General features: G+C 41.1%; 1 non-coding gene across 1 annotated transcript; it reads left to right on the top strand.

Moving 5' to 3' along the window:
• Positions 1 to 13,593: 13,593 nt before the first annotated feature.
• Positions 13,594 to 13,697, top strand: LOC112774232 (small nucleolar RNA R71). The gene has a single exon (XR_003188730.1). It is a non-coding gene; the product is annotated as a small nucleolar RNA R71 (small nucleolar RNA).
• The last annotated feature ends 6,675 nt before the right edge of the window (positions 13,698 to 20,372 follow it).

Here is a 20,372-nt window from a genome sequence, read left to right as displayed (position 1 = left end):
GAAAAAAAGAAGAAAAGCGTGGCTCAAGGAGCGTGCCCAAAGGAAATAAGAAACGTTTCCAAGGGAAGCAAGAAGCGTGTCCAAAGGAAAGAGAAAGCGTGGCAAAGGGAAGGAAAAGTATGACCACATTGAGGAAGAAAGGGAAGCTAAGTTGAGGAAGCAAACTGAGCTTCACAAGGAATGGAAGGAGAAGAAAGCTACAAAGCTAAGTTAAAATAGTTAACTGAGCACTAAAGAAAGCAAGGAAATGGTGCAAAGCTAAGTTAACTAAGTTAAATTTATCGGGACCTCTCCATTTTAATTCAAGAAGAAATTCCAAGGGATGAAGCCAACAAGATTCGAACCAAGGACCAAGGAGAAGCAAGGAACTCACCTTACAAGGAAATTCAAGAAGAAATAGCCAAAATGCAACCTCCATGGTTCGAACTTGGAACCACACGCTACTCCTTGCAAGGGAATTCAAGAATAAATAGCTAGAATGCTTCCTCCAGGATTTGAACTTGGGAACTCTTTGAAACATAAGGAAGGAGTGCCACCAAGCTTGTAAGGAAAATCAAAGGAAAATAGCTTAAATGCTTGGGCCAAGTTTCGAACCAAGGAGCTCTTGGAAGTGCAAGGGAGGAGCGCCCAACTCAGCCAAGGAAATTAGCTCCAAGGCTTCCTCCACCAAGTGTTGAACCTGGGACCTTGAAGTCTCAAGCAAGGCGCTACAAGGGAAGCTCAGTTGGTAACCAACTGAGCATTGCCTCTCCCCCAAGCCTCCACACTTTGGCGCACACTCCTAGCACACCAAGGCATCATGACACGGCCCAGCAACAAATGAAGCGCACCAAGCTTGCCATGCGCACAACAAGGACACGGCCTAGAGCTAAGTTGGATTTTCCAACTGAGCTCTAGTGCAATTGACACTCAACCAAGGAAGCCTTGCGCACCACAAACAACACGGATGGAGCATGCTTGAAAGCTAAGTTGGATTTTCCAACTGAGCTTTCCCCTGGAGATACAACTTGGGCTGAAAATTGGATTAAAAATCCAATTTAATTCAATTCTTCACCAAATCAAAAGCCCATCCAAATTCCAAAATCCAAGAATAGAAAGTGTATAAATAGGAGTTAGTTTGATGTAAATAGGACCTTTTTGCTACCTCTACTTTTTACTTTTAATTTTTCCTTTTAATTGTCATTTTTCATTTTTGAGCTTTTTACTTTGAATTTGTATTTCTGAGAACTTGGAAGGAGAATTGATCTCTCTTCTTCTTGGTTCTTGCTTGAGCACTCTTTTATTTTCTTGCTTTGGATCTTGGGTGGAGAATTGAAGAACTTCTGTTTCAATCTCACCTTGAGATCTCTTGTTTACTTTCTCTGCATAATTGAATTTCACTTTATGTTTACTGCTTTATCTTCTCTTCAATTCTGCAATTTACTCTTCTTCACTTCTTTCGCAATTATTCTTGTTGGATCAAGGAAGGATTTGAGATCTAGACTTGTTATCTAGTCTCTTCCACCCTGAGATCTTCAACCTCTTTTACTTTGCTGCAAATTAAGCACTGCTTTCTCTGTTTTTAAATTCTCAAAGCATTTTTACTTTTCTGTTGAGATCTAGTTTAATTCAATCAATTCTCTACTCTTCTGTTTAATTTCAATTTACTTCTGTCTTGTTTAAATTCTGCAATCCCAATTCCCAACTCCTTTTACAATTCAAGCAATTTACATTTCTTGCACTTTAAGATTCAGTCATTTACATTTCTTGCAATCTAAGTTTCTGCAATTTACTTTACTTGTTCTTTAAGATTCAGCACATTTACTTTCCTGTTCTTTAATTTACTGCAGTTTCCCCTTCCCCTTTTACATTTCATGCAATTTAGTTTCTGCAAAGCACAAACCACTCAACCAATACTTGATCCGCTTGACTAAATCAACCACTAAACTAAAATTGCTCAATCCTTCAATCCCTGTGGGATCGACCTCACTCATGTGAGTTATTATTACTTGATGCGACCCGGTACACTTGCCGGTGAGTTTTGTGTTGGATCGTTTTCCACACATCAAAAGACACATCTAAGCAAAACGCTGACAAGCATTCTCCAAATACATAAATTTTAGAATTTCTCTGAGAACAATAAAATTGGCTCAAGCAGCTCGAAAAGGAGGCCGAATTCCATCACGAAGCCGGAAGAAGCCTCCAAAGAGAAACTAGGCAACGTCGAGAGTTAGAGGACAAGCTCCTAAAACTCGAAGCCGACCTAAAAACCAAAACCATCCAATCCGGACACGAGGACAACTCCCCCAAAGATCAAGATCCCTTCACCAAAGAAATCATGAAAGCTAAAGTTCCAAAGGATTTTAAAGTTCCTGACATGACCCCATACGACGGTACCTTCGATCCAAGCCATCATCTTAGCAATTTCAGAAGCAGAATGTATCTCACCGATACCTCAAACGCTATTCGTTGCAAAGCCTTCCTGACAACCCTAACAAAGACAGCTATTAAGTGGTTCGACAGTCTGCCTCCTAGATCCATCACAAGTTTTGATGACTTAGCCAAGAAGTTTCTTGCTAGATTTTCCATTCAGAAGGACAAAGCCAAACACGCCCCAAGCCTATTAGGAATCAAATAAGGAGATCGGAAGATTCTTCGATCTTACATGGAAAGATTCAACAAAGCATGCCTGGACATACAAAGCCTACCAACAGAAGCAACCATCATGGGTTTCATCAATGGCCTGCGAGAAGGACCCTTTAGTCACTCTATATCAAAGAAACACCCAACATCTTTAAATGAAGTAGAAGAACGGGCAGAGAAGTATATCAACATGGAAGAAAATTCTCAGTTAGGAGAGACCTCGAAATCCGGATTCTCCTACTCCTCCCAGGATAAGGATAAAGAATCTAGGAAAAAAGAAGATCAACATGGAGAGAAGCTTAAAAAATACCACAATTACACCCCTCTTCGAGTGTCTCTTATGGATGTTTTCTGACAAGTATGCCACACTGAGAAGATTCCACCACCTTGTCCAATCAAAAGCAAAAAAGGAGGAGGAAATCGGATAGAATACTGTGAATACCACCGAATCTATGGAAATCCTACAAACGAGTGTTTTAACTTAAAGAATGTCATAGAAAAATTGGTAAGAGAGGGGCGACTAGATTGGTACTTAGCCAACAAAACGGATGAACCCAGAAAAAGAAGAAGGGATGAAGAGGTCGGACGAGCTGAACGACCACCCTGCACCCCAGAGAGGCACGTTCACATGATAAATAGAGGATTCGCAGGAAGAGGGATCTCCAAATTATCTCGCAAAAGGCACCTTAAAGAAGTATATCACGTTGGAGGAGGAGAAGGATCACCCGACCTCCCTACTATTACTTTTACCCAGGAAGACGTGGTAGGCATCATCCGGGACATGATGATCCCATGGTCATTACTATCATATTGGCCAATGCCAATCTCCACCGCACATTGGTGGACCAAGGAAGCTCAGCAGATATCTTGTTTAAATCCGACTTCGACAAACTCGTCCTACAAAAAAAAAAGCTCAAAGCATATCCGAACAGCATGTTTGGACTAGGAGATACTCCAATCCAACCCTTGGATATATATCACCACACACAACCTTTGGAAAGGGAACCCAATCAAGGACACTCAACATAGACTACATTGTAGTCGACGTGAGCTCAGTCTACAATGCCCTGATAGGTCGGACAACACTAAATCAGCTTGCCACAGTAGTTTTGACTCAACATCTATGCATGAAGTTTCCAACCCCAGAAGGGATAGCCACGATAAAAGGAGACCAGAAAATTGCGCAACGCTGTTACAACGAAAGTCTAAACCTTAAAGGCAAAGGAAAAGAAATCAACAGTATCAAACTCGGAGGAGTTCGAGGCCAGGAAAAACTTCGTCCACAACCAGAGGGCGAGATCGAGGAAGTCTAGATCGGAGATATCCTAGATAAAATAACAAATATTGGGGCGAATTTGAAAAGAGATATAAAGGAGTCTCTGATACAGTTCCTAAGAGATAATGCTGACCTCTTTGCATGGAAGGCCACAGACATGCCGGGCATAGATCCCAAACTAATGTGCCACAGACTGGCAGTATACCCAGGATCTCGGCCAGTACAACAGAAGCGTCGGAAGCTCGGACCAGAGAGATCCCAAGCTGTGGAAGAACAGGTACGAGCTCTACTGCAGGCAGGATTCATAAGAGAAGTCAAGTACCCACTATGGCTAGCCAACGTTGTATTTGTGAAAAAGTCAAATGGGAAATGGCGGATGTGCACTGATTACACCGATCTGAATAAAGCCTGCCCAAAAGATCCATATCCACTCCCAAGCATAGACACTATAGTAGATGCCTCCTCTGGATACAAGTACCTTTCCTTTATGGATGTTTATTCGGGATATAATTAAATCCTAATGTACCCACCTGATCAAGAAAAGACCTCATTCCTAACCCCAAAAGCAAATTACTATTATGTTGTCATGCCATTCAGACTCAAAAAAGCAGGAGCTACCTACCAAAGATTAATGAATAAGGTCTTCGCAGACCATATCGGGAAACTCATAGAGGTATATGTTGACGACATGTTGGTAAAAACACAAAGTGAGGAATCATTACTGTCCGACCTCGCCAAAGTGTTCGACACCATCAGAAAGCATGGCATGCGACTTAATGCCGCAAAGTGTACCTTTGCAGTAGAAGCTGGCAAATTCCTGGGTTTCATGCTAACACAACGAGGAATTGAGACAAACCCGGATAAGTGCCGAGCTATACTCAACATGAAAAGTCCGACCTACGTCAAAGAAGTACAACAACTCAACGGAAGACTGGAAGCCTTGGCCAGATTTCTAGCCGGATCGGCCATAAGATCTCTCCCCTTTTACGCCACACTAAGGAAGGGAAAGAGGTTTGAATGGACCACAGAGTGCGAGCAAGCTTTCCAGGATTTAAAGAAATTCCTAGGACAACCACCCATTCTTACTCGACCACGGGAAGGAGAAGCACTCATATTATACATCGCAGTGGGAAGTCGAGCAATAGCCTCAGCACTAGTCAGAGAAGACAAAAGTGGGCAGCAACCCATCTACTTCATCAGCAAAGCCCTACAAGGGGCCGAACTGAACTATCAAAAGATAGAAAAGTTCGCCTACGCTCTCATACTAACTTCTCGACGACTTCGCCCATATTTTTAAGCTCACACCATCAGGGATCGGACCAACCAGCCCATAAAAGGCATTCTACAGAAGACAGACTTAGCTGGAAGGATTCTACAGTGGGCAGTCGAGCTATCTGAGTTCGATCTTCAATATGAAGCTCGGACGGCCATCAAGTCATAGTATTTCGCCGATTTTATTGCTGAGTATACTGACACCCTGGGAACTCCTACAAAATGGGATCTCTATGTAGACGGCTCTTCAAACAAAATCCGGAGTGGGGCAGGGGTGATAATAGAAAGTGACCAAGGGACCCAAATCGAACTCTCCCTAAAATTCGAGTTTCCTGCTTCAAACGACCAGGCCGAATACGAGGCATTACTAGCTGGTTTAAGACTGTCTAAGGAAGTTGGAGTTCAAAAGCTTACCATCTTCAGCGATTCACAAGTAGTCACCTAACAGATAGCAGGGAGTTACCAAGCTAAGGACCCTATCATGAAAAAGTACCTGGACAAAACCAGGGAGCAACTCGAACAACTTGGGGAATATGAGGTCCACCATATACCTCAGGAACAGAATGCCCGAGCTATTGCACTCTCCAAATTAGACAGCAGCAAATCAGGGGGCAATAATAGAAGTCTCATCCAGAAAATGTTGCAAAGTCCATAAATCTCGGAGAAAGAAAAGGTCCTAGCCATATCAGGTCAGGATCAAGGATGGATGACCCCCATAATCAACTACCTCAAGTCAGAGACGCTTGATGACAAGTTATCTTATGCTAGCTTTTCAAGTATTTTTCACTTGTTTCATTAGGTTTTATGTACTTTCTTGCATTATAAGTAAGTGATTTGGACTGAATTTGTATGGTTATGTTAAATCAATCAACCAACATTTAATTGACATAAAATCATAAGGTTTAAGCTAGAATTAGTTGTTTTTGAATGATTTATAAACCTTGTGAATTTGGTGATGCTTTGATTGGTTATTTTGATTAATTGTAGGTGAAGAAATGATTAAAAAAAGGAAAAAGGAATCTTGGAACACGCTTTGGACCATAGACCACACTTTGAAAAGCGTGACCCATGGCCATAAAAGTGTGGCGCTCACCAAAGGGGCATGGGTCAGCGCTCAATTACATAACATAGCACTACAAGGAACCAAAGAAAGCAAGGGCGCTACGTTAACATTGTTAACGCTTTCGGGGCCCATCAAAAATAAAAGCTAGGCGCAACACTCAAAAGGGGGCATCCAAGGTTCGAACCAAGCACACAAGGAAGTGCTACGCTACACAACAAGGCTTGGCACAAGGAAATTGGCCAAAATGGCTTCACCAAGGTTTGAAGAGAGAGCCTCATTCCAAGGTAAGGAGAGCTGCGTTGGAATCACTCACTGAGCACTATTAGTGCAAGGAAATTGGCCAAAATGAAATGGCCAAGGCTCGAAGTGGGAGCTTCACTCCAAGGCAAAGGGCGCTACATTAAATTCATTAACTGAGCACTACTTTGCTACGCATATGGGATTGGCACGAGCCCAAGAACAAGGCAAGGAAGCGCTACGTTATTTGACTTGACTGAGCGTTCCCCTGGAGGTGTCCCATGGTCTATTTTTCAATCAAAAAACCAATTGGGACCCACTTCTTCACCAATTTGAAAAGCCCACTCCAAGTCTGAAGATGAAAATTAGAAAGTGTATAAATAGGAGATAGTTTGATTTGTAGAGGACCTTCTTTCATTTTTTTAATTTTACCTTTTGCTCACTTTTCAATTTTACTTTTAGCTCATTTTTCATTTTAGTTTTCATTGAGAGCTCTGAGACTGAGATTGGATCTGAGTCTTGCTCTCTAGTTTTCATTTTACTTTCTTCTGCAACCTCTACTTTCTGTTTTAAATTTTGGATTGAGATTAAAGGAATTCTGTTTCAAGTCTCGATCTGAAATTCATCTTTGTTTTTTTCTTCTACAAAATTCTGAGAATTGAGGAATTGGATCTATTTGCTGTTTCATTTACATTTCTTCTGCAATTTATTTTCTACTTGATCAAGGGTGTAATTGAGATCTAGATCTGCGTTCTAATCTTATTTCTTCTCTTAGATCTTCATTTTTCTTTCAGATTTCATAATTGAACTAAGTTTCCTTTCTATTTTGCTTCTTCAAGAAATTTTCTATTTCTGTTTAGATCTTCTGCAACTCATTTCATCCTCTACTTCTCTGATTGATTGCATTTTACATTTTCCTGTTGAGTTCTAAATCCCAGCACCCAAATCCCTTTTACTCTTCCATCAATTTAAGTTCCTCAGCAATTTTGATTCAGTAATTTAGTTTCCTTGCACTTTAAGTTTCAGCTATTTACATTTCTTGCCATCTAAGTTTCAGTCATTTACATTACTTGCACTTCAAGTTTCTGCTCTTTTACTTTCTTGCACTTTAAGTTTCAGCTTAATTTACATTTCTTGCACTTTAGATTCTGTATTTCCCCTCTCCCTTTTATTTTCATGCAATTTAGATTCTGTTGATTACAATTCACTTAAATCATTAACTATTTTCTAAACTAAATTTATCAGCTAACTAAAATTGCTCAATCCATCAATCCCTGTGGGATCGACCTCACTCATGTGAGTAATTACTACTTGATGCGACCCGATACACTTGCCGGTGAGTTTTGGTGTGGAATTCTGATTTCCAACCCATCAAGTTTTTTGGCGCCATTGTCGGGGATTGATCTAGATTGACAATGATTAAGTAAGGTGGTGGTCTAGATTAAGCACTTTTTCTTTGTTTTTCTTTAATTTTACTAAGCACATTAACTGTTTGACACATTGTGTCACCTAACCCTCTAACCACATTCTAGCATTAGAATGTCCAGGTTTCAGTTAGTTTGTTTATGATTTTTGCAAGTCATGGATAATCTGTGCGCTGCATGTGACGCGGACGTGTGTGTCACGCGGTCGCGTGGTGTGTGATATTTGTCAAGTGACACGGACGTATGGGTCACGCGGTCGCAGGACTTGATTTGTGCGAATGGCGCGAGGGCAGCCAGGCGTTCGCGCAACTCTCTGTTTCAAACCCATTTTGCCAAATTTTAGGGTGACGCGATCGCGTGGTTGACGCGATCGCGTGAATGACCATTTTTTTGAGGGCGACGCGGCTGCGTGGGCACGCGGTCGCGTGATGGGGCTGGTGCTTCCAGCATCATTCCAGCCCAGCTCCATCATAACTTGCTGCCATACACCTCTTTTACGTCGATTTTTAGGGGCACGCGTTCGCGTGGGTGACGCGGACGCGTGGGAGGCTCGTTTCCAAAATGACGCAGTCGCGTGGGCATGATTGTGCCTAAGGCACGCTTCCAGCCACCCTTTCGCGTGACTTACTGTTCAATTCTCTTTTCTTCTTAATGCACCTTTGACGCGGACGCGTCAGCGATGCTTACGCGTCGCGTGCGTGCTTTTTTTTATATATGCAATATGCAAATGCAAATGCAGGCTATATGCAACTATATGCAGAGATTATGAGAAGAGTCATTAATAAAAACAAAAATAGAATAGAGTAAAATAAAATTAAGACTGAAACTAAACGATCATAACATGGTGGGTTGTCTCCCACCTAGCACTTTGCTTTTACGTCCTTAAGTTGGACGCTCGTTAGGCTCATTCTGCTTCTGTTGGTGGGTCTTCCAAGAGGAAAACCTCTAGTTCTTTGTTATTCTTCATCTTCTCACCATGATAAAGCTTCAGGCGATATCCATTGACCTTTAAGAATTTAGAGCTAGAAGGATGACGCAGGTAGAAAACTCCGTATGGCTCTACCTTTTCTACTCTGTATGGACCTTCCCATCTTAATCTCAGTTTGCCTAGCATAAACCTCAGTCTGGAGTTATAAAGAAGAACTAACTCCCCTGGTCTGAATTCTCTCCTTTTTATGTGCTTGTCATAGACAGCCTTCATCTTTTCTTTGTATCTCCTGGAGTTGTCATATGCTTCTAGGCGAAGATTCTCCAGTTCTGCTAGTTGCAGCTTTCTTTCAGCACCAGCTTTCTCAAGATTCATGTTGCACTCCCTCACAGCCCAAAAAGCCTTGTGTTCCACCTCTACTAGAAGGTGGCAAGCCTTTCTGTATACTAAGCGGAAGGGACTCATCCCAATTGGTGTCTTGTATGCTGTTCTATATGCCCAGAGTGCATCCTGTAGCCTGGCACTCCAGTCCTTCCTGTGAGGATTTACTATCTTCTCCAGAATACGTTTTATCTCTCTGTTAGAGACTTCTGCTTGCCCATTGGTCTGGGGATGGTAAGCTATTGCTACTTTGTGAATTATCCCATGCCTCTTCAGTAATCCTGTTAGTCTCCTGTTACAAAAGTGAGTGCCTTGATCACTCACGATTGCTCGTGGTGATCCAAAGCGGAAAATAATATGATTTCTAACAAAGGAAACAATAACGTTAGAATCATCATTACGGGTAGGAATTGCTTCCACCCATTTAGAAACATAATCTACAGCTAACAGTATATAAAAGTAGCCATTAGAATTTGGAAATTGACCCATGAAGTCAATGCCCCAAACATTAAAAATTTCACAGAAAAGCATAATCTATTGAGGCATCTCATCCCTCTTGGATATATTACCAAACCTTTGGCATGGGAACAAGATTTACAAAATTCAGCAGCGTCTTCAAAAAGAGTAGGCCACCAGAATCCACAGTCTAGAATTTTTCTAGCTGTTCTTTGAGGGCCAAAATGTCCTCCACTCTCAGATGAGTGGCAGGCCTCTAAAATAGTCTGGAATTCTGATTGAGGCACACACCGTCTAATTACGTGGTCAGCACCACACCTCCACAAATATGGAGGAAAAGTGTGGCTAACTAGATAATTAGCTACAGGTGCATACCAAGGAACTACTTCAGATACTGCATGTAAACTATCAAATGGGAAATTATCATTTATAGGAGTAGAGTCATCCTTAATGTGCTCAAGGCAACTCAAGTGGTCTGCCACTAAATTCTGGTTACCACTCCTATCCTTAATTTCTAAAATAAATTCTTGCAGCAGTAGTATCGTATTAGCCTTGGTTTGGACTCCTTTTTAGCTAATAGATATTTTAGAGCTGCATGGTCTGAGTATACTACTACCTTAGTACCAAGTAAATAGGCTCAGAATTTATCCAGAGCAAAAACAATAGCAAGAAGTTCTTTTTCAATAGTAGTGTAATTAGATAGAGCAGCATCTAATGTCTTAGATGCATAAGCAATTACAAAAGGATCCTTACCTTCGCGCTGAGCCAGCGCCGCTCCTACTGCATGGTTAGAAGCATCACATATAATTTTAAATGGCTGGCTCCAGTCTGGTCTTCTTACAATTGGAGCTTGAGTCAGAGCGATCTTCAGCTTATCAAATGCCTGCATACAATCCTCACTGAACTCGAACTCAATATCTTTCTGCAGCAATCTGGATAAAGGCAATGCTACCTTACTGAAGTCCTTAATGAATCTCCTGTAAAAACCTGCGTGGCCAAGGAACGAACGGACTTCCCTCACAAAGGAGGGGTAAGGCAAACTAGAAATAACATCCACCTTTGATGGATCTACAGAAATACCAGTATTAGACACAACATGTCCTAGTACAATTCCTTGTTTTACCATAAAGTGACATTTTTCAAAATTTAACACAAGGTTTGTACTAACACACCTGTCTAATACTCTAGATAAACTGTCCAAGCAAATGCTAAATGAATCACCATATATGCTAAAATCATCCATAAAAACTTCCATATAGTTCTCAATAAGATCTGAAAAGATACTCATCATACATCTTTGGAAAGTAGCTGGTAGATTACACAAGCCAAAAAGGCATTCTTTTATAAGCATATGTTCCAAAGGGACATGTAAAACTGGTCTTCTCCTGATCTTCCGGAGCTATATGAGTTTGAAAATATCCTGTATAACCATCTAAAAAGCAGTAATGGGATTTACCTGACATGCGATCAAGCATCTGATTAATGAATGGCAAGGGGTAATGATCCTTGCGAGTGCCTTGGTTGAGATGCCTATAGTCAATGCAAACTCTCTATGAATTCTGCACTCTAGTTGTCAGGAGCTCTCCATGCTCATTCTTTATTGTTGTGACTCCAAACTTTTTGGCCACTACTTGTACTGGGCTGACCCATTCATTATCTGATATGTGGTAAATGATATCTGCTTCAAGTAGCCTGGTCACTTCCTTAACAACTTCTAAGATGGTGGGATTCAATCTTCTTTGAGGCTGATGGATAGGCTTTGCTCCCTCTTCTAAGAATATTCTATGCTCACAAATTTGGGGACTGATGCCTACTATATCCGCCAAGCTCCATCCAATTGCTTTCTTATGTTTTTTCAGCACACTGAGTAGTTGCTCCTCGTGTTGAGAGGTAAGTTCCCTTGCAATGATAACTGGAAACTTCTAATTATCCTCAAGGTAAGCATACTTGAGGTGTTGAGGGAGGGGCTTCAATTCTAATTTCTGCTCATAGCTAGGCTCTGGATCATCCGGAGCTGGTGATAATGGTAAAGGGTCATCATTGTTTTCAGAAAGTGTCCCCACACTTGGACCTTGCTCCATGTGTTTCTCTTCCATTTTTTCTGGTGAACTTTAGCTACAGTTTCATCAATAATGTCGCACTGGAAGATAGAATGATCTTCCGGAGGGTGCTTCACAGCTTCATTTAAACTGAAACTCACTGTTCTGCCATCTATCTCAAAGTAATAAGTTCCTGAGAATGCATCCAGCTTGAACTTTGAAGTCTTCAGGAATGGTCTTCCAAGCAAGATTGATGATGGTCTTTCTGAGTTATTAGGGGCATTTCCAGGATATAGAAGTCAATGGAAAATGTGAGCCCCTTAATGCTCACTAATACATTTTCAGCAATTCCAACTACTGTAATAATGCTTTTATCTGCTAACATAAAACGAGCTGCCGACCTTTTTAAGGGAGGGAGCCTCAAAGTATCATATATAGACAAAGACATTATACTAACACACGCTCCTAAGTCACACACGCAGTCAGAAAATATTACACCTCCAATGGTACAGTTAACCATACATGGACCTGGATCACTATATTTTTCATGTATACCCCCCATTAAAGCAGATATAGAACTACCTAAAGGAATAATTTTTAATTCATTAATTTTATCTTTATGTATGCATAAATCTTTTAGAAACTTTGCATATTTAGGTACCTACTGAATAACATAAAAAATGGGAACAGTTACCTCGACCTTTTTGAATATTTCTACCATTTTGGGATCAAGTTCCATCTGCTTTTTGGGCTTCCTTGCAAGGTGTAGAAATGGGATAGGAGCGGTGTTACTTGCAGCTTCTGCATTCTTTGATGTTTCATTCTGTGGTTGAGCTGCTTCTGCTTCAACTATGTTATGTACGTCCTCTTCTTCTTCAGCATCTTCCACTTCCACCACATCCTCAGTTGGGATGTGTTCTAGTGAGCTTGGCTCCTCATGGTTCCTCTCCTGCAATGTGGTTCTGGACCTTAAAGTGATGGCATTGATGCCACCCTTTGGATTAGGTAAGGGTTGAGAAGAAATTCCACTAGAGCTTGAAGTTTGGTTAGTGGAATTATATGATGAATCTAATCAGGAGACAAGAGTTTGTAAAGTGGCAGTTAGGCCATTTAGAGTAGAGTTCAGCTGCGTCTGCATGTCCTGTTGCCCTTGTGCAAGAGAACGGAGCATCTCGTCATTTGATGAGGAATTGGAGTAAGTGATCTGAGGAACCTACTATTGGTTGTGCTGGGGTCCTTGGGGTTGTCTTAAGTGAGGTGCTCTGTAAGGTTGGTTCTGATTCTGCTGTCTATTGTTATTATTGTTATTCCACTTTTGGTTTCCATTGTTGTTTCTGCCTCCTCTATTATAGTTGTCCCTCCAACTTTGGTTGGAGTTGTCTTGCCATCCTTGGTTATAGTTTCCACCTTGGTTGTAGTTGCCACCTTATTGATTGTATCCTTGATTTGGGTGGTCATAGAAGTTATGAGTGCCTGCCACAGTGTTGTCTTCCTGTTGGAGCTGCGAACATTCATCAGTATAATGACTATAATCAGCACAGATCCCGCACACTCTTTGTGGAACCAACTATTGGCTTTGCTGTGGTGGGGAAGGCTGAGCTTTATGTGTTTGTTGTTGGTTTAACTACATCTGTTTCAGGAGGTTGGTCATTTCACATATACTCTGGGTAAGAGCAGTAGTTTCAACACTAGAGGAGATCTCTGCAACAGCTTTTGAGTGGTTACGCCTCTGCCTGTGATTTCTAGTGGACTCAGCTAAGTCGCTGATCAGTTGCCATGCTTCATCTGCGGTCCTGTACTTTTTCAGGGAACCATTACTAGCACCATCCAGTGTTGTCTTATCTTGGGGGTTCAATCCTTGAGTGAAGTAGCTGATCAATACCAGTCTATCAATCATGTGATGGGGGCATGTGTCCAGTAGATTATTAAAGCGCTCCCAATATTCATAGAGGTTCTCAGATTCGCCCTGGATAATCATTGAAATATCTTTCCTCAATCTATCAGTAACTTCAGCTGGAAAGTATTTTTCCAAAAATTCTCTTCTAAGCGTATCCCAATTAGTAACAGTTGCTTCAGGTTGGGTGTAGTACCATTCCCTCTCTTTTCCCTCAAGAGAAAACAGGAAAGCGGTTAACAGAATAGAGGTTTCATCTGCACTATGACGCTTAACAGTAGAACAGGCTGTCTGGAAATCCCTAAGGTGCTTAATAGGCTCTTGAGCAGGTAAGCCATGAAACTTGGGCATCAAGTTGATTAGTGCAGTCTTCAGTTTAAAGTCTGCGGCCAGATTTGGATAACGCACTTGATACGGTTGCAGTGTAAAATCTGGGGATCCAGCTTCTTGGAGAGTAATCCTCCTAGGTGCTGCCATGTTACCTGCACATGAATCAACTGAATCAGTAGTAAAGGAGCTTGTCTCGCTCTCAGATGGCAGTTCAGATTCGCCCTCAGATGAGACTGGTAAATCGATAACAATCACTTCACCACCCTCAGAGGCTAACCGACGTCGAGCTCGCCTAATACGTGAAAGAGTTCTTTCAATTTCAGGATCAAAAGCGGCTAAGCTCGGATCAGGCAATGAAAGCGTCATTCAATGAGAAAGACATATAGCTCATGGTAACAAAATAAAAATAAAATATGCAAATAAAAATAAAAATATGTACACTAATTAATAATCTAGTACACTATTGCAACTCCCCGACAACGGTGCCAAAAATTGATAGTGGCGGAAACCGACCAGTTAAGAAATTTAATAAATGAATTGCATTGCAAGTACAATTCTTAACCAACTAAGATCCGCCTTCTCAATTTAAAAGGGGTTGTCACAAAAATTAAAATTAAAGATATTGAGAGTATGAGTCCCAGGTCGTCTTCCAACGAGTTACAGGAAAGAGTGCTAATTTTTTAATTAGAAATTTTCCAGAAGGTTTGAATTGGATAATGAGTAATTAAAATAATTGTAAATTAAAGTAATAAAACTAAGAATTATTATTAATATAAAAAGCCTTGACTGGGGAGTTAATTAATTGGAAGTTCTCTCCTTGTTGGAATCTTCTCAAGTGTAATGTGAAGCGGTTGTTGTTTTCACTTAGTTAACCCTTACTGAGTAAAGGAAAGTCAAATGATTGGACTGATTCTTATCCACAAATCCTAGTCCTTTCCCTTGGGAAGGTCTAGCGTTAGTAGATATAGAATTAGCCAACAAAGTTCAAATTAACTAAGCACTTGAGCATTCCAACTCAAGTGTCTCCTCTTAATCAACCCCCATATCAAGTAGAAGATCTACTCCATTGACATGGAATTAATATTCATAAAAATATAAGAAGACATAATAAATTAAACAAAATAAAATAGAGAATCAAAATTAATTAAAATTAAAAGTAACTCTATATATTAATAAATTCAAAATGCAACATACTTAATTGAATAGGGTCAATGAGCAATGAATAAAAGTAAAGGAATAAGGAAACAAATTACAGTAATGTCTTCACGGAGGTAATGATTCTTCAGCATCCAAAAATCCAAAGAAAAAGCATAAACTACTAATGTAAAGCTAATCTTGATTCAGATCTAAAACTAAAAACAATCCTAATATCGATGTATCTGAATGTGTGTGGATGCGTGTTGAGTTTCTGCACGTTTCCTAGCTTTAGTTTGTATTTTTGGGCCGAAAATTGGGTCAAAATATGGCCCGAAATTGCCCCCAGCGTATTCTATTTTTTTTGCAGATCACCCAGGTCACGCATACGCGTCGTCCACGCATTCGCGTCATTCGGCGATTTTCCTTCTCACGCGTTCGCGTCGTTCATGCATTCGCGTCATTCGTGCAGACTTCAATCCACGCGTTTGCGTCAGGCACGCGTTCGCGACGCTGCGATTTCTTCTTTTCGCGCGCTCGCGTGAACCATGCGCTCGCGTCATTGTTCGCTGGTTATCTCCTTGGTTTCTTGTCTTCCTTCCATTTTTGCAAGCTTCCTCTCCATTCTCTAAGCCATTCCTGCCCTATGAAGCCTAAAACACTTAACACACACAGATCACGGTATCGAATGGGATAAAGGAGAGTTAAAAGGTATAATTAAAACATCTCTAGGAAGCAACTTTTTAACCATGGAACATTTTTGGGAATGAATTGTAATGTCATGCTAATCATATGAATAAGTGGGTAAAGACTTGATAAAACTACTCAATTAAACACAATATGTATCATAAAATAATGGTTTATCACTCGACCTACTTCCAGAAATCTGAGAAAGAGCTCTGATCAGGGAGGAAGCGTTAAAACATCGAATGGCCTCAAGATACAATCGGAAGGTAGTACCATGAAGCTTTGCCAACAACGACCTCATTCTAATCCGAAATGATATCGGAACAAGTCGACCAAGAGAGGGGAAGCTAGCAGCTAACTAGAAAGGACCCTACCGAGTCACAGAGGTACTGGGAAAAGGCTACTATAGGGTATCCGAACTCGAAGGGCGAGAGCTACCAAGGTCGTGGCATGCCTGCAACCTAGGAAGGTATTATAGTTAGGAGGTAATAAAGATGTTAGGTCAAGGTGCACTCTTTTTCCTGAAAAGGTTTTTTAACGAGGCACCAAGCCAAAATCTGTAAAATTGCCTGACTTAGAGGGGTAAACACCCACATGTATATATTTTATTTGCCTATATGTCTACTTTCTATTAGAATAAAACTTTTCAGATTCTCTAAAAAGTTTCTCTACCAAGACGCATTAATCTGAACGCAAAAATCCATCACTCGATTACAAAGCTACAGGTCGGCAAGGTGAAAACCAAATTCACCGCCCGACCACGATGAAAATCGAATTCATCGTCCGAATTTCTACAAAGGTCGGCAAGGTGAAAACCAAATTCACCGCCCGACTTCGACAAGGTCGGCCAAGTGAGAACCAAACTCACCGCCCGACTTCGACAAAATCGGCAAGATGAAAAAGCGATAAAAACAGATTAATGAAAAAAGTTATAAAAAATAATCCATAGAAAGAGGTCTGACGAGGTTTGAGAAAAAATGGATTGCTAAAAATAACTTAGGATGGACCGACATGAAGAAGTCGGACCAATCGACATAAAAGCGACAAAAGTTATAAAAAGTAATCCATAGAAAGAGGCCTGACGAGGTCTGAGTAAAAATGGATTACTAGAAATAACTTAGAAAGGATCGACTAAGAAGAAGTCGGACCTGACCAATTAAAGCAACAAAGTTATAAAAAGTAATCCATAGAAAGAGGCCTGGCCAGCCTTGATTAAAAATGGATTACTAAAAATAACTCGAGAAGGAGCGACAAGAGAAGTCGACCAACAAAAGGCGTACGCTAGAAGGGACACATCTCAACCTAAAAAGCCACGACCTCACAAAAAGCTATCAAAATTGTTCAGAAGAACATTAGCAAGTCATCAAACAAAGCTAGCCTCAAAGGTCACTCCGACTAAAGCAGGAAACGAACAAACACAAAGGCAATCAAAAGAGGTCGGATAGCAAAGTCCAACACTCTAAAGACTCCTAGAAACATCAAAGGTTGCAAACAAACACATCAAAAGAAACACAGAAATCATTAAAAAGACTCAGGAGGCAACCTGGAAGAGGACCTCAAGAGTTCAAAAGTACTTTGTTTATCTACTAAGTTGCATAGAAGCAACTAACAGTCAAAGGAACCAAGTTATAACCAAAATTACAGAAATGGAGTTCAAAAGCCCACAAGTTGGGCTGTGGAGACAAAAACATATAAATCATAAGGGGTGCAAAGTTTCCCCAGTAGCAGCGTCAGTACCAGAAGGAGGAGGAATGATATTCACAGGGACAGTGTCCACGGTCTCATCCTCACGATTGAGTATTTCAGAATCTGGATTGGGTTGGGAACGGTCGACCTCGGCATAATGATTTTAATAAGTCGCGGCGGCAGAGACTTTGACTAGCAGCACAGGGGGAGGATTTTCCTCTTCATCCTCATCCGGGGCAGGGACGATTTTTCCATCCTCTATAATGTTGTCCAAACTGAAGAGAGTCAGGTTGAGCTCGAGAGCAAAAACTCGAACCTGAGCCTTCAAGTTTTCATAGGCATCAGTCACACTGCCTACAAGATGACCTTGGAGCCCAGTATAGTCAGCTTGAGCAGACTCCAGCCTCTCTCTGGTCTCCAGCAACTCGCCATAAGTTCGAGTATAACTCTCCTTCGACTTCTTGGCCATCTCCTCGGCCAGATTCACAGCAGCCTCCGCAGCAACAGCCCTGGATTTCTCTTTCTCTACATCTAGTTCCAACTTGGCCACTTTGGCGTTCAGCTCATCCTTCAACCCCTTGATCCTGTCATACTCCGACTTGGCTTCCAGCATAAAATCCTTTGTCGCATGGACAGAAGAGTCTTGGATTGAGTGAAACAAAGCTGCACCTATGTGCGCCATCCGAACACTACTACTGGTGATGAAATCCAGGTGGTGCAGGATGGACACGTCGTCCATTGGAAGTCGGCCATAAGGGGCAATATGGTTATCAATAAACCCCACAACATCAAAGTCAGGGGCATCCAGATTATAAGGTTCAACAGTCTTCTACTTCTTGGGTGGAGGACCATCAGTAGAGGGAGAGGCAGCACCAGAGGTCGGCTGGGGAGGATCAGAAGAAGCCAAATGAACCTGGGGAGTTGGGATGATCTTCCTCGGTCCAGAAGTGTCCGAGGTCGACCTCCTCAGCGTAACCTTCGAAGATCCCTCGCCAAGACCTTTGGCTGAGATATTCTGAGCAGTAGTCGCCTTCCTGGCTCACTTAAAGGTCTTCATGGAATCTGTAGTTTTCACCATCTCTGAAAAAGAAAGCAGCAAAGCCAGAGTTGCAAATGAGAAAGGGATGGATTGACAAAAAAAAAAGAGATCTGCAGCTACCCAATTCAGTTCGAAAAAGAGAGGGATCCCCCAAGAACCTCTTCGTATCGGGATGGGGAGGCTCCCCCCCAATTTTTCTCTAGTACATTTACAAAAGCCTGCTCAACTTCATCCAATATTTCCCAAGAATACTTAGATACCACCACATTCTTTTGCCAGCATAAAGGGAAAGCTGGCTCATCATTTTGTTCCAAGAATAAAGGCCGAGCTCCTTCAACAGCTCGGACCTTGAAATAGAAGTTCTTAAAATCCCTAAAAGACTTGTCGTACATAGAAAAAACTTTCTTTCCCTGGGCAGCTCGTAAAGAAATCCAGGAAACCTTCTTCTTAACTGCCCCAGGCTTCATCAAAACAGAAAGGTAAAGAAAGAGAGTTTGAGAAGGCCGGACATCCAGTTCTTGGCACAACAGTTGGAATATTTTTATGAAGCCCCATGAGTTCGGGTGAAGTTGAGAAGGAGCTACGTTACAGGACCACAACAGGTCGGTCTCAAAGGAAGTAAAAGGAATGGTGATGTTTGATGTTAGGATTTTTGCCAGTAAAAATTTCATAAAAACATTCGCGTTGTAGATATAGTCTCTATACCGACAGAAATCCCTTCGTACAAACGTTTTGGCTGTCACAAGTAACAAACCCCTTTGAAATTGATAACCGAGTATTCAAACCTCGGGTCGTCTTCTCAAGGAATTGCAGGGAAGTATGTTCTTATTATTGGTTATGAAGATTGTAAATTGGGGGTTTTGGAAGTAAGGAGGGAATATGTTATATGACAAGTAAAATAAAATAATAATAATAAAATCTCTTGGCAAGGTATAAGAAGTTTGAAGTCCAGACTTAGTTATCCTTATCAATAATAATGAAAGTTGAATCTTAATTCCACTTAGTTGACATTTACTAAAGCAAAGGAAAGTCAAGGGATAAATTGGTTTGATCTTCGAATCCTATTTATTTCCTAAGAAAAGATTGAGATTATTGAAGTTCAACTCAATTGGCAAGATAACAATTATCAATTATGCTGTTGAATTGGATAACTCCTGAGTTACTGATTTCTTAACCAAAACCAAAAGGGGAAAAGTAAATCTACTGGAATAAGAATGCCTTCAGATGGGAAGCAATAATCATGTAAATAAAAGTAAGCAATATTAAACTGAAATACCTTAATTTGCATTAACAAAAGAACTTAAATCTGACATGGATGTTCATAAATTAAATTGGAAAAATATATAAAAAGAATATTGATCCTGGGATTGAGAGTCACTCCTAAAACTAAGAGAAGTCCTAAATCCTAATCCTAACAGAGAGGAGAGAACCTCTCTCTCTAAAAACTACATCTACTCCTAAAATTGTGAATGTGAAAGCCTCTTCATGAATGGATGCATTTCCCCACTTTATAGCCTCTAATCTTTATTTTCTGGGCCGAGAACTGGGTCAGAAACAGCCCAAAATTTGCTGGAGAAAAATTCAAACACGCTGATTTCCGTCACTGCGACACGGCCGCATGGGTCATGCGGTCGCGTCACCTAGCGTCAAGGCAACTATGGCATATTATATATCAAATCGAAGCCCCAGACGTTAGCTTTCCAACGCAACTAGAACCGCATCGTTTAGACCTCTGTAGCTAAAGTTATAGCCATTTGAGTGCGAAGAGGTCAGGCTGGACAGCTTAGCAATTTCTCCAGCTTCTTGTATTCCTTCCACTTTTGCATGCTTCCTTTCCATCCTCTGAGCCATTCCTGTCCCGTAATCTCTGAAATCACTTAACACACATATCAGGGCATCTAATG

Source organism: Arachis hypogaea, chromosome 18 (genome assembly GCF_003086295.3).
Source record: "Arachis hypogaea cultivar Tifrunner chromosome 18, arahy.Tifrunner.gnm2.J5K5, whole genome shotgun sequence".
NCBI classification, from domain to species: Eukaryota; Viridiplantae; Streptophyta; class Magnoliopsida; order Fabales; family Fabaceae; genus Arachis; species Arachis hypogaea.
Note: the sequence above shows the minus strand (reverse complement) of the source record. Positions and strands in the feature narration are given on the sequence as shown.